At 48.7% G+C, this 15,761-nt stretch overlaps 1 protein-coding gene across 1 annotated transcript in view; it reads left to right on the top strand.

The window, feature by feature from the left end:
- Positions 1-15,761, top strand: part of MCTS1 (MCTS1 re-initiation and release factor) — a 139,425-nt gene that overhangs the window by 92,247 nt on the left and 31,417 nt on the right. The gene's annotated exons all lie outside the window — the stretch shown is intronic.

The raw sequence follows: 15,761 nt of genomic DNA, 5'->3' as shown, positions 1-15,761 counted from the left end.
AACAGGCCATTGGCTGCCCATGACAGTGCATTCATTACCTGATGCAGCTGACTTGTAACTTAAAAATACTGCAGCAGATCGACACTCTGAATGATCCCGCAGGATAGACCGATATTTTGAGATTGGTCGCACACATACACTTACTTATACAATTAACTGGATGACCCGTAGATATTGGGCGGTTCAGTCAGATAAATGTATTGTTGCGTTACACCAGCAAATGACCAAATTGGACTCCTCATTACTTGGACCGAACTGATCTCAAAGGTAAAATTTAGTGTGGTTGGCCAGTCCATACACACAGATAATTGCGGTCTCGCAGCAAACTGCATTTCCAGGTATAACTGGTCAATATGTGTGGTAGTTGCTTTTGAACCCACCAAGAGCAATATCTGGCCAATTCCATCATCCATGCAATTACATATTTCTCTAACGTCCTAGTGGATGCTGGGGACTCCGTAAGGACCATGGGGAATAGACGGGCTCCGCAGGAGACTGGGCACTCTAAGAAAGATTTAGTACTACCTGGTGTGCACTGGCTCCTCCTTCTATGCCCCTCCTCCAGACCTCAGTTAGAATCTGTGACCGGCCAGAGCTGGGTGCTTTTAGTGAGCTCTCCTGAGCTTGCTAATAAGAAAGTATTTTAGTTAGGTTTTTTTTATTTTCAGAGAGCTTCTGCTGGCAACAGACTCTCTGCTACGTGGGACTGAGGGGAGAGAAGCAAACCTACTAACTGAGGCTAGGTTGCGCTTCTTAGGCTACTGGACACCATTAGCTCCAGAGGGATCGAACACAGGACCTGACCTTGTCGTCCGTTCCCGGAGCCGCGCCGCCGTCCCCCTCGCAGAGCCAGAAGTCAGAAGCCGGCAGAAGCAAGAAGACATCGAAATCGGCGGCAGAAGACTCCTGTCTTCACATGAGGTAGCGCACAGCACTGCAGCTGTGCGCCATTGCGCCCACACTACCCACACACTCCGGTCACTGTAGGGTGCAGGGGGGGGCGCCCTGGGCAGCAATTAGGATACCTCTTGGCAAAAAGACACATATATACAGCTGGGCACTGTATATATGTACGAGCCCCAGCCATTTTATGACAGACCCGTGACAAAAGCCTGCCGCTGAGGGGGCGGGGCTTTCTTCCTCAGCACTAACCAGCGCCATTTTCTCTTCACAGCTCCGCTGAGAGGAAGCTTCCAAGGCTCTCCCCTGCAGTATCAAGGTAGAAAAAGGGTAAAAGGAGAGGGGGGGCACATAAATTTAGGCGCAAATTATCATAAACAGCAGCTACTGGGTAAACACTAAGTTACTGTGTAATCCCTGGGTTATATAGCGCTGGGGTGTGTGCTGGCATACTCTCTCTCTGTCTCCCCAAAAGGCCTTGTGGGGTCCTGTCCTCAATTAGAGCATTCCCTGTGTGTGTGTGGTGTGTCGGTACGTTTGTGTCGACATGTTTGACGAGGACGGTTACGTAGAGGCAGAACAAGTGCAAGTGACTGTGGTGTCGCCGCCGACGGCGCCGACACCTGATTGGATGGATATGTGGAAGGTGTTAAATGATAACGTAAGCTCCTTGCATAAAAGGTTGGATAATCAGTCAGGGTCTCAACCCGTGTCTGGTTCTACAGCTCAGAGGCCGTCAGGGTCTCAAAAACGCCCACTATCCCAGTTGGTTGACACAGATGTCGACACGGATTCTGACTCCAGTGTCGATCACGATGAGGCAAAGTTGCAGCCTAAAATGACTAGAGCCATCCGATACATGATTATAGCAATGAAGGATGTATTGCACATATCTGAGGAAAACCCTGTCCCTGACAAAAGGGTGTATATGTATGGGGAGAAAAAGCGAGAGGTGACTTTTCCCCCTTCACATGAGTTAAATGAATTATGTGAAAAAGCATGGGATTCCCCCGATAAGAAAGTGCTGATTTCCAAAAGGTTACTTATGGCGTACCCTTTCCCGCCAACGGACAGGATGCGCTGGGAATCCTTCCCTAGGGTAGATAAAGCTCTGACACGCTTATCTAAAAAGGTGGCCCTGCCGTCACAGGATACGGCCGCCCTATCCTGCAGATAGGAAGCAGGAAAGTATCCTGAAGTCTGTTTATGCACACTCAGGTACTATACTGAGGCCGGCTATTGCGTCGGCCTGGATGTGTAGTGCTGTAGCAGCATGGACAGATAATCTGTCTGAGGAAATGGATACCTTAGACAAGGATACCATTTTACTGACCCTGGGGCATATAAAAGACGCTTTCCTATATATGAGGGATTCCCAGAGGGACATTTGCCTACTGGGCTCTAGAATAAATGCAATGTCAATTTCTGCCAGAAGGGTCCTGTGGACTCTGCAATGGACAGGTGATGCCGACTCCAAAAAGCACATGGAGGTGTTACCTTACAAGGGTGAGGAATTGTTTGGGGACGGTCTCTCGGACCTAGTTTCCACAGCTACGGCTGGGAAGTCAAACTTTTTGCCATATATTCCCTCACAGCCTAAGAAAGCACCGTATTACCAAATGCAGTCCTTTCGATCACAGAGAAGCAAGAAGGTCAGAGGTGCGTCCTTTCTGGCCAGAGGCAGGGGTAGAGGAAAGAAGCTGCACCGTTCAGCTAGTTCCCAGGAACAGAAGTCCTCCCCGGCTTCCACTAAATCCACCGCATGAAGCTGGGGCTCCACAGGAGCGGTGGGGGCGCGTCTCCGAAATTTCAGCCACCAGTGGGTTCGCTCACAGGTGGATCCCTGGGCTATACAGATTGTGTCTCAGGGATACAAGCTGGAATTCGAGGTGATGCCCCCTCACCGTTACCTCAAATCGGCCCTGCCAGCTTCCCCCATAGAAAGGGAAGTAGTGTTAGCGGCAATTCACAAGTTATATCTCCAGCAGGTGGTGGTAAAGGTTCCCCTCCTTCAACAAGGAAGAGGATACTATTCCACAATGTTTGTGGTACCGAAACCGGACGGTTCGGTCAGACCCATATTGAATTTAAAATCCCAGAACATTTATCTGAAAAGATTCAAGTTCAAAATGGAATCGCTCAGAGCGGTCATTGCAAGCCTGGAAGAGGGGGATTTTATGGTGTCTCTGGACATAAAGGATGCGTACTTGCATGTCCCCACTTATCCACCTCATCAGGAGTACCTCAGGTTTGTGGTACAGGACTGTCATTACCAATTCCAGACGTTGCCGTTTGGCCTGTCCACGGCACCGAGAATATTTACCAAGGTGATGGCGGAAATGATGGTGCTCCTTCGGAAGCAAGGGGTTACGATTATCCCATACTTGGACGATCTCCTCATAAAGGTGAGGTCCAGGGAGCGGTTGCTGATCAGCGTAGCACTCTCTCAGGAAGTGTTGCAACAGCACGGCTGGATTCTGAATATTCCAAAGTCGCAGCTGATTCCTACGACGCGTCTGCCCTTCCTGGGCATGATTCTGGACACAAACCAGAAAAAGGTGTTTCTCCCAGAGGAGAAGGCTCAGGAGCTCGTGACTCTGGTCAGAGGCCTCCTAAAACCAAAACAGGTATCTGTGCATCACTGCACGCGAGTCCTGGGAAAGATGGTGGCGTCATACGAAGCCATTCCCTTCGGCAGGTTCCATGCGAGGATCTTTCAGTGGGATCTGTTGGACAAGTGGTCCGGAACGCATCTTCAGATGCATCGGCTGATCACCCTGTCCCCCAGGGCCAGGGTGTCTCTTCTGTGGTGGCTACAAAGTGCTCACCTCCTCGAGGGCCGCAGGTTCGGCATACAGGACTGGGTCCTGGGGACCACGGATGCAAGCCTCCGAGGATGGGGGGCAGTCACTCAAGGAAGAAACTTCCAGGGGCTGTGGTCAAGTCAGGAGACTTGTCTGCACATCAATATCCTGGAACTAAGGGCCATATACAACGCCTTGAGTCAAGCGGAGCCTCTGCTTCGAAACCAACCAGTGCTGATTCAGTCAGACAACATCACGGCAGGGGCCCATGTAAACCGCCAGGGCGGCACAAGAAGCAGGGTGGCAATTGCAGAAGCCACCAGGATTCTTCGTTGGGCGGAGAATCGCGTACTAGCACTGTCAGCAGTGTTCATGCCGGGAGTGGACAACTGGGAAGCAGACTTCCTCAGCAGGCACGACCTCCACCCGGGAGAGTGGGGACTTCATCAAGAAGTCTTCACGCAGATTGCAAATCGATGGGAACTGCCACAGGTGGACATGATAGCGTCCCGTCTCAACAAAAAGCTAAAAAGATATTGCGCCAGGTCAAGGGACCCTCAGGTGATAGCTGTGGTCGCTCTAGTAACACCGTGGGTGTTCCAGTCGGTCTATGTGTTTCCTCCTCTTCCTCTCATACCAAAGGTGCTGAGAATTGTAAGAAAGAGGAGTGAGAACAATACTCATTGTTCCGGATTGGCCAAGAAGGACTTGGTACCCGGAATTGCAAGAAATGCTTACAGAGGACCCGTGGCCTCTGCCTCTCAGACAGGACCTGTTACAACAAGGGCCCTGTCTGTTCCAAGACTTACCGCGGCTGCGTTTAACGGCATGGCGGTTGAACGCCGGATCCTAGCGGAAAAAGGCATTCCGGATGAAGTTATTCCTACGCTGATGAAGGCTAGGAAGGATGTGACAGCAAAGCATTATCACCGTATATGGCGAAAATATGTTGCTTGGTGTGAGGCCAGGAAGGCCCCTACAGAGGAATTCCAGCTGGGTCGATTCCTGCACTTCCTACAGTCAGGAGTGACTATGGGCCTGAAATTAGGGTCCATAAAGGTCCAGATTTCGGCCCTATCCATTTTCTTCCAAAAAGAACTGGCTTCACTGCCTGAGGTTCAGACGTTTGTTAAGGGAGTGCTGCATATTCAGCCCCCTTTTGTGCCACCAGTGGCACCTTGGGATCTTAACATGGTGTTGAGTTTCCTGAAATCCCACTGGTGTGAGCCACTTAAGACCGTGGAGCTAAAGTATCTCACGTGGAAAGTGGTCATGCTGTTGGCCTTAGCTTTGGCTAGGCGTGTGTCAGAATTGGCGGCTTTGTCATGTAAAAGCCCCTATCTGGTTTTCCATATGGATAGGGCAGAATTGCGGACTCGTCCGCAATTTCTGCCGAAGGTGGTGTCATCCTTTCATTTGAACCAACCTATTGTGGTGCCTGCGGCTACTCGTGACTTGGAGGATTCAAAGTTGCTCGACGTAGTCCGGGCTTTGAAGATTTATGTGACCAGAACGGCTGGAGTCAGGAAGACTGACTCGCTGTTTGTCCTGTATGCATCCAACAAGCTGGGTGCTCCTGCTTCAAAGCAAACTATTGCTCGCTGCATCTGTGGCACGATTCAGCAGGCTCATTCTGCGGCTGGATTGCCGCATCCAAAATCAGTGAAAGCCCATTCCACAAAAAAGGTGGGCTCTTCTTGGGCGGCTGCCCGAGGGGTCTCGGCATTACAGCTTTGCCGAGCTGCTACTTGGTCGGGTTCAAACACATTTGCAAAGTTCTACAAGTTTGATACCCTGGCTGAGGAGGACCTTGAGTTTGCCCATTCGGTACTGCAGAGTCATCCGCACTCACCCGCCCGTTTGGGAGCTTTGGTATAATCCCCATGGTCCTTACGGAGTCCCCAGCATCCACTAGGACGTTAGAGAAAATAAGATTTTACTCACCAGTAAATCTATTTGTCGTAGTCCGTAGTGGATGCTGGGCGCCCGTCCCAAGTGCGGACTTTCTGCAATACGTGTATATAGTTATTGCTTACTAAAGGGTTATGTTATGTGGCATCAGTTGAGTGATGCTTGTTTGTTGTTCATACTGTTAACTGGGTAAGTTTATCACGAGTAAAACGGTGTGGCTGGTATGAGTCTTACCCTGGATTCCAAAATCCTTTCCTTGTAATGTCAGCTCTTCCGGGCCCAGTTTCCTTAACTGAGGTCTGGAGGAGGGGCATAGAGGGAGGAGCCAGTGCACACCAGTAGTACTAAATCTTTCTTTAGAGTGCCCAGTCTCCTGCGGAGTCCGTCTATTCCCCATGGTCCTTACGGAGTCCCCAGCATCCACTACGGACTACGAGAAATAGATTTACCGGTGAGTAAAATCTTATTTTCTCCAAACGCTACAAAATGTATTTCTCTATCGTCCTAGTGGATGCTGGGGTTCCTGAAAGGACCATGGGGAATAGCGGCTCCGCAGGAGACAGGGCACAAAAAGTAAAGCTTTATGATCAGGTGGTGTGTACTGGCTCCTCCCCCTATGACCCTCCTCCAAGCCTCAGTTAGGTTTTTGTGCCCGTCCGAGAAGGGTGCAATCTAGGTGGCTCTCCTAAAGAGCTGCTTAGAAAAGTTTAGCTTAGGTTTTTTATTTTACAGTGAGTCCTGCTGGCAACAGGATCACTGCAACGAGGGACTTAGGGGAGAAGAAGTGAACTCACCTGCGTGCAGGATGGATTGGCTTCTTTGGCTACTGGACATTAGCTCCAGAGGGACGATCACAGGTACAGCCTGGATGGTCACCGGAGCCTCGCCGCCGGCCCCCTTGCAGATGCTGAAAAGAGAAGAAGGTCCAGAATCGGCGGCAGAAGACTCCTCAGTCTTCTTAAGGTAGCGCACAGCACTGCAGCTGTGCGCCATTGCTCTCAGCACACTTCACACGGCAGTCACTGAGGGTGCAGGGCGCTGGGGGGGGGCGCCCTGGGAAGCAATGTAAACCTATTTTTTGGCATAAAATACCTCACATATAGCCTCCGGGGGCTATATGGAGATATTTAACCCCTGCCAGAATCCGTTAAAGAGCGGGAGACGAGCCCGCCGAAAAAGGGGCGGGGCCTATCTCCTCAGCACACAGCGCCATTTTCCTCACACAGCTCCGCTGGTCAGGAAGGCTCCCAGGCTCTCCCCTGCACTGCACTACAGAAACAGGGTAAAACAAGAGAGGGGGGGCAAAATTGTGGCAAACTTATATATATTAAAGCAGCTATATAGGGAGCACTTATTATAAGGCTATCCCTGTCATATATAGCGCTTTTGGTGTGTGCTGGCAAACTCTCCCTCTGTCTCCCCAAAGGGCTAGTGGGGTCCTGTCTTCTTTAAGAGCATTCCCTGTGTGTCTGCTGTGTGTCGGTACGTGTGTGTCGACATGTATGAGGACGATATTGGTGTGGAGGCGGAGCAATTGCCAAATATGGGGATGTCACCCCCTAGGGAGTCGACACCAGAATGGATGGCTTTATTTATGGAATTACGGGATAGTGTCAACACGCTAAAGCAGTCGTTTGACGACATGAGACGGCCGGACAATCAATCAGCACCTGTCCAGGCGCCTCAAACACCGTCAGGGGCTGTAAAACGCCCGTTACCTCAGTCGGTCGACACGGACCCAGACACAGGCACTGATTCCAGTGGTGACGAATCAATCGTATTTTCCAGTAGGGCCACACGTTATATGATTTTGGCAATGAAGGAGGCGTTACATATTGCTGATACTACAGGTACCACAAAACAGGGTATTATGTGGGGTGTGAAAAAACTACCTATAGTTTTTCCTGAATCAGATGAATTAAATGAGGTGTGTGATGAAGCGTGGGTTGCCCCCGATAAAAAACTGCTAATTTCAAAGAAGTTATTGGCTTTATACCCTTTCCCGCCAGAGGTTAGGGCGCGCTGGGAAACACCTCCTAGGGTGGACAAGGCGCTCACACGCTTATCAAAACAAGTGGCGTTACCCTCTCCTGAGACGGCCGCACTTAAAGATCCAGCAGATAGGAGGATGGAAAATATCCAAAAAAGTATATACACACATACAGGTGTTATACTACGACCAGCTATAGCGACAGCCTGGATGTGCAGTGCTGGGGTAGCTTGGTCAGAGTCCCTGATTGAAAATATTGATACCCTGGATAGGGACAATGTTTTACTGTCTTTAGAGCAAATAAAGGATGCGTTTCTTTATATGCGTGATGCACAGAGGGATATTTGCACACTGGCATCACGGGTAAGTGCTATGTCCATTTCGGCCAGAAGAAGTTTATGGACGCGACAGTGGTCAGGTGATGCGGACTCAAAACGGCATATGGAAGTTTTGCCGTATAAAGGGGAGGAGTTATTTGGTGTTGGTCTATCGGATTTGGTGGCCACGGCTACAGCCGGGAAATCCACCTTTTTACCTCAAGTCACTCCCCAACAGAAAAAGACACCGACTTTTCAGCCGCAGCCCTTTCGTTCCTTTAAAAACAAGAGAGCAAAGGGATATTCATATCTGCCACGAGGCAGAGGAAAGGGGAAGAGACTGCAACAGGCAGCTCCTTCCCAGGAACAGAAGCCCTCCCCCGCTTCTACAAAAGCCTCAGCATGACGCTGGGGCTTCTCAAGCGGACTCGGGGGCGGTGGGGGGTCGTCTCAAGAATTTCAGCGCGCAGTGGGCTCACTCGCAGGTGGATCCCTGGATCCTGCAGATAATATCTCAGGGTTACAGGTTGGAACTAGAGACGTCTCCACCTCGCCGTTTCCTGAAGTCTGCTTTACCAACGTCCCCCTCCGACAGGGTGACGGTCTTGGAAGCCATTCACAAGCTGTACTCTCAGCAGGTGATAGTCAAAGGTACCCCTTTTACAACAAGGAAAGGGGTATTATTCTACTCTATTTGTGGTACCGAAGCCGGATGGCTCGGTAAGACCTATTCTAAATCTGAAATCCTTGAACCTGTACATAAAAAAGTTAAAGTTCAAGATGGAGTCCCTCAGAGCGGTGATAGCGAACCTGGAAGAAGGGGACTTTATGGTATCCTTGGACATCAAGGATGCGTATCTCCACGTTCCAATTTACCCCTCACACCAGGGGTACCTTAGGTTCGTCGTACAGAACTGTCACTATCAGTTTCAGACGCTGCCGTTTGGATTGTCCACGGCACCTCGGGTCTTTACCAAGGTAATGGCCGAGATGATGATTCTTCTTCGAAGAAAAGGCGTATTAATTATCCCATACTTGGACGATCTCCTAATAAGGGCAAGGTCCAGAGAACAGCTAGAGATGGGACTAGCACTGTCTCAAGAAGTGCTAAAGCAGCACGGGTGGATTCTGAATATTCCAAAATCCCAGTTAATTCCGACAACACGTCTGCTGTTCTTAGGGATGATTCTGGACACGGTTCAGAAAAAGGTTTTTCTCCCGGAGGAAAAAGCCAAGGAGTTATCCGAACTTGTCAGGAACCTCCTAAAACCAGGAAAGGTGTCTGTACATCAATGCACAAGAGTCCTGGGAAAAATGGTGGCTTCTTACGAAGCAATTCCATTCGGCAGATTCCACGCAAGAGTTTTCCAGAGGGATCTGCTGGACAAATGGTCAGGGTCGCATCTTCAGATGCACCAGCGGATAACCCTGTCTCCAAGGACAAGGGTATCTCTTCTGTGGTGGTTGCAGAGTGCTCATCTATTGGAGGGCCGCAGATTCGGCATACAGGATTGGATCCTGGTGACCACGGACGCCAGCCTGAGAGGCTGGGGAGCAGTCACACAAGGAAGAAACTTCCAGGGCGTGTGGTCGAGCCTGGAAACGTCTCTTCACATAAACATTCTGGAACTAAGAGCAATCTACAATGCTCTAAGCCAGGCAGAACCTCTGCTTCAAGGAAAACCGGTGTTGATCCAGTCGGACAACATCACGGCAGTCGCCCATGTAAACAGACAGGGCGGCACAAGAAGCAGGAGTGCAATGGCAGAAGCTGCAGGGATTCTTCGCTGGGCGGAGAATCATGTGATAGCACTGTCAGCAGTGTTCATCCCGGGAGTGGACAACTGGGAAGCAGACTTCCTCAGCAGACACGACCTTCACCCGGGAGAGTGGGGACTTCATCCAGAAGTTTTCCACATGCTTGTAACCCGTTGGGAAAGACCAATGGTGGACATGATGGCGTCTCGCCTCAACAAAAAACTGGACAGGTATTGCGCCAGGTCAAGAGATCCGCAGGCAATAGCTGTGGACGCGCTGGTAACGCCTTGGGTGTACCAGTCGGTGTATGTGTTTCCTCCTCTGCCTCTCATACCAAAAGTATTGAGAATTATACGGCAAAGAGGCGTAAGAACGATACTAGTGGCTCCGGATTGGCCAAGAAGGACTTGGTACCCGGAACTTCAAGAGATGATCACGGAGGATCCGTGGCCTCTACCTCTGAGAAGGGACCTGCTTCAGCAGGGTCCCTGTCTGTTTCAAGACTTACCGCGGCTGCGTTTGACGGCATGGCGGTTGAACGCCGGATCCTAAAGGGAAAAGGCATTCCGGAAGAAGTCATTCCTACCTTGATTAAAGCAAGGAAGGAAGTAACCGCGCAACATTATCACCGCATTTGGCGAAAATATGTTGCGTGGTGCGAGGATCTGAGTGCTCCGACGGAGGAATTTCAACTGGGTCGATTCCTACATTTCCTGCAATCAGGATTGTCTATGGGTCTCAAATTGAGATCTATTAAGGTTCAAATTTCGGCCCTGTCGATTTTCTTCCAGAAAGAATTGGCTTCAGTTCCTGAAGTCCAGACCTTTGTTAAGGGAGTACTGCATATACAGCCCCCTGTGGTGCCTCCAGTGGCACCGTGGGATCTCAATGTTGTTTTGGACTTTCTCAAATCTCATTGGTTTGAACCACTAAAAAATGTGGATTTGAAATATCTCACATGGAAAGTGACCATGCTACTAGCCCTGGCTTCGGCCAGGAGAGTGTCAGAACTGGCAGCTTTATCTTACAAAAGCCCATATCTGATTTTCTATTCGGACAGGCCTGCCACAGCCAAAATCGGTAAATGCCCACTCCACAAGGAAGGTGGGTTCTTCTTGGGCGGCTGCCCGAGGGGTCTCTGCATTACAACTCTGCCGAGCGGCTACGTGGTCGGGGGAGAACACGTTTGTAAAATTCTACAAATTTGATACCCTGGCTAAGGAGGACCTGGAGTTCTCTCATTCGGTGCTGCAGAGTCATCCGCACTCTCCCGCCCGTTTGGGAGCTTTGGTATAATCCCCATGGTCCTTTCAGGAACCCCAGCATCCACTAGGACGATAGAGAAAATAAGAATTTACTTACCGATAATTCTATTTCTCGGAGTCCGTAGTGGATGCTGGGCGCCCATCCCAAGTGCGGATTATCTGCAATAATTGTACATAGTTATTGTTACCTAAATCGGGTTATTGTTGTAGGGAGCCATCTTTCAGAGGCTCCTCTGTTATCATACTGTTAACTGGGTTTAGATCACAGGTTGTATGGTGTGATTGGTGTGGCTGGTATGAGTCTTACCCGGGATTCATAAATCCTTCCTTATTGTGTACGCTCGTCCGGGCACAGTATCCTAACTGAGGCTTGGAGGAGGGTCATAGGGGGAGGAGCCAGTACACACCACCTGATCATAAAGCTTTACTTTTTGTGCCCTGTCTCCTGCGGAGCCGCTATTCCCCATGGTCCTTTCAGGAACCCCAGCATCCACTACGGACTCCGAGAAATAGAATTATCGGTAAGTAAATTCTTATTTTAACGCCTTACATATATACACACACAAATCCACAGTAATGGGCACTCCCACACTCTACAAGCTTGCCGTGGTGTCAGCCAGGTAGCACATACATATCCACCAGCAGGGCGGCACTCGTCAGACGAATAGGAATCACATTAATGACACTCCAAAGTTTGGGGTGTAATCACAACCCATCATCAATGATTTATCCAGTCTGACAAGTGCTGCCCCCTGAGATAGACAGACAGTGTGTGTGTGTGTGTGTGTGTGTGTGTGTGTGTGTGTGTGTGTGTGTGTGTGTGTGTGTGTGTGTATATGTATGCATGCATGCATGTATGTATATATGTGTGTGTGTATGTATGTATGTATGTATGTATGTATATGTGTGTGTATAGATATAGATATATATAGAGAGAGAGATCTATAGATAGAAAGATATAGATCTATATATGTATGCCCAGCTTCATTTAGGACTACAGAATTGAATTGCTTACAGGTGTGCTCAATAGTATAAGGATCTGTATTTAACCATAAAGTAAAGCAGACCTACACATTTTGCATAAAAACATTTCTCTTACGTCCTAGAGGATGCTGGGGACTCCGTAAGGACCATGGGGTATAGACGGGCTCCGCAGGAGACATGGGCACCTAAAAGAACTTTTAGTATGGGTGTGCACTGGCTCCTCCCTCTATGCCCCTCCTCCAAACCTCAGTTAGATCTTGTGCCCAGAGGAGATAGGGTGCATTACAGGGAGCTCTCCTGAGTCTTCTGTAAATTAACTTTGTTAGGTTTTTTATTTTCAGGGAGCTCTGCTGGCAACAGACTCCCTGCATCGTGGGACTGAGGGGAGAGAAGCAGACCCACTTCTTAAGAGTTTAAGGGCTCTGCTTCTTAGGCTACTGGACACCATTAGCTCCAGAGGGAGTCGGAACACAGGTTCCAAGACTTACCGCGGTTACGTTTGACGGCATGGCGGTTGAACGCCGGATCCTAGCTGAGAAGGGTATTCCGGAGGAGGTCATACCTACTCTAATAAAAGCTAGGAAGGAAGTGACGGCAAAACATTATCCCCGTATCTGGCGGAAATATGTCTCTTGGTGTGAAACCAAGAATGCTCCTACGGAAGATTTCCATCTGGGTCGTTTTCTCCACTTCCTACAGACAGGAGTGGATATGGGCCTTAAGTTAGGCTCTGTTAAAGTACAGATTTCGGCCCTGTCGATATTCTTTCAGAAGGAATTGGCTTCTCTTCCAGAAGTCCAGACTTTTGTAAAAGGAGTGCTGCACATCCAGCCTCCTTTTGTGCCCCCAGTGGCACCATAGGACCTGAACGTGGTGTTGCAGTTCCTTAAATCACACTGGTTTGAACCCCTTAAAACGGTTGAGTTGAAATTTCTTTTTCTTTTTTTCAATTCAATATTTTTTATTGATTTTACATTTGTATTTTAAACAATAAAACAAAACCACTAATCGGCTAAACAAAAAGAAAAGAAAAAGATAAGAAAGCGGGAAATAGAAAGAGCAAAACAATGTGCTAAGCAAGGGAATGCGCAGATTCCCAATTCACATCATTACTACATTAGTCATAGCAAATAAGACGTGCAGGGTTATCTCTCGAATATACCATCGTGAGTCAGAAGAAATGACACATCAAATTGACTTAATCAGATATATCATTCAAATACTTCCAGACAGCTGATCCGCCACTTGTATATAATTATACATCACTAACGTCAAGTATAGGTAAGTATATGGCCGGTCGCGGGACCCAGGGGTGATGCACGAAAGGGACAGTCGCATAGCTAATATAGATCCTTCTCACATAACTCCACCCACATTCCACGAAGCGTGGCTCATCCTCCCCTCACACTCCTGTATTAGACACAGACTGGAAAGTGTCAGTCATTATGGCTCGTCGAGTTAGGAGAGCTGAGCCATCTGCCCCAAATGTCATAGTACTTCCCCGCCTTCCTGGCCATGTATACATACTTCTCGTGGGCAGCTGTTGTATTAACAAGCGAGACCCAAGATTGTACAGTAGGAGCATCCTTAGCCAGCCATAATCGAGCAACACACACCTTGGCAAGAGCACATAGATTGATCAAGTATCGTTTGCTAGGAGCATCCAGGGCGTCTTCCTCCAAGGCTGCCAACACACACACCACCGGGGTACACACTACCGACGGAATCCCAGTCGACACTATGATTTTGATAATACCAGACCAGAATATTACCATCTCAGGGCAAAGCCAGATAATATGCCAAAAATCAGCCCCCAAATCACCACATTTTGGACATCTGGCCGAGTGGGTACCGCCTATGCGGGCTAATCGCACCGGCGTCATATACACTCTGTGCACAATAAACAATTGGATTTGCTGATATCTAGAGGTAGTGGTAGCTAATCGTGGAGAGCATAAAGCTCCTTCCCAGATCTCGTCTGAAATTGGTCCCAGGTCAGATTCCCATTTATTTCTAAGAGAAGACAACGGGTCAGAGTAGTGGGACTGAAGCATATTCGTGTATATATTGGAAACCAAATGGCCGCCTTCCAGAGTTTGCAAAAGTGATTTAATTGGGGAGTCTAGAATCATCGGAGGGGTGTTAGAAAATTGTGCATTAATCGCATGTCTCAGCTGCAAATACCGATAGAAATATGGAGATGGCACATTAAATTCCTGTTGGAGCTGCTGGAAAGATTTTAGTATATCGCCATTATACAAATGCCCCAGAGATGTTACCCCCCACTTCCCCCATACCACCCTGGTTTGGAGCGAGGCCAATTCTGGGAAACCAAGGACATTGTCCAATGGAGTATCCGGGTCTATACCCTGGCCCTTCAGAATAGCATGTACTTGCTTCCATATAAGAGTGGCCTGTTTTATTATAGGGACCTTAGATAGTTTAATATTCCCACAGAGTAGCAGTTGCAACGGCGTGCCATCAGGATATTCCTGCAAGAGCATTTGCGAGTGCACAGTGAGACTGTCTGAGTTAGTCACCCATTCCCAAATGTGCGCTAATTGTGCAGCGTAGTAGTAAAATTTAAAAATAGGGAGGGCCAAGCCCCCTGCCGATCTAGGTCTAGACAAGGTGTCAAGCTTCAAACGTGCTCTTCTGCTGGCCCAGATCAAGGAAGACAGCAAGCTATCAATTTGTCTGAATACCTTTAAGCCTATATATATGGGCGACTGCTGAAGAACATAGAGGAGCTTAGGCAGATACACCATTTTCACCAGATTGACCCTACCAGTGATGGTCAGAGGCAAATTCCCCCAAACCTTGACTTTTGAACGGAGATAGACAATCTGCGGTGTAATATTAAGAGAGACATAAGTACAAGGATCATTCGACACCCATATCCCCAGATACTTGAAGGAGTCTACCCACTTAAGCGGGATATGAATCAGTGGGGAAACCGGTATTGGACCCCTAAGTGGAGCAATAGTCGATTTGTCCCAGTTTATAGTAAGCCCGGAGAAACGTCCATAAGTATTTATCATATCCAAGATTATAGGCATAGAGGAGACATAATCATCAATAAATAGCAAGAGATCATCCGCATACAATGCTATTCTATCTTCTTTTGCGCCCACCTTAAGAACCAAAATATCTTTACTGGCTCTAACCAGACATGCTAATGGCTCAATAGCTACGGCAAACAGGATGGGGGACAGAGGGCAGCCCTGCCTCGTTCCCCTGGACAGGGGGAAGGAATGTGACACGTATCCATTAACGGAGACCCTTGCCATGGGCAGTGAGTAAAGTAGTTTAACATAATTAATAAAATTAGGGCCCATGCCAAATCTACTCATGGTCTCCCACAGGAAGGCCCACTCCACCGAATCGAAGGCCTTTGCGGCATCCAGAGAAGCTACAACAGAAGAGCAGGCCTCCCCATGAGAAACCTGAAAATGAGCAAACAAGCGCCTTAAATTAACAGCGGTGGATTTACCAGGCATAAAGCCTGTTTGGTCCGGATGAATAATTTGGGTTATAACCTGATTAAGTCTGGAAGCCAGAACCTTAGCTAGGAGTTTAACATCTGTGGACAGCAGAGAGATAGGACGATACGATTCAACTCTCCGGGGGTCCTTGTCCGGTTTGGGAATCAATATAATGATTGCCTCCGCCATAGATGAGGGAAGCGCATTTTGCGCAAGTATAGTATTAAATAAATTAAGCAGCTGAGGGGCGAAAAATTTAGCGTGTTTCTTATACAGTTCGGATGGAATACCATCTAGGCCACAGGCCTTACCATCTGGAGATGCGGTGATTGCTGCCTCTATCTCTT

Source organism: Pseudophryne corroboree, chromosome 8, assembly GCF_028390025.1.
Source record: "Pseudophryne corroboree isolate aPseCor3 chromosome 8, aPseCor3.hap2, whole genome shotgun sequence".
In the NCBI taxonomy this organism is placed as follows: Eukaryota; Metazoa; Chordata; class Amphibia; order Anura; family Myobatrachidae; genus Pseudophryne; species Pseudophryne corroboree.
This window is presented reverse-complemented; position numbering and strand designations above follow the sequence as displayed.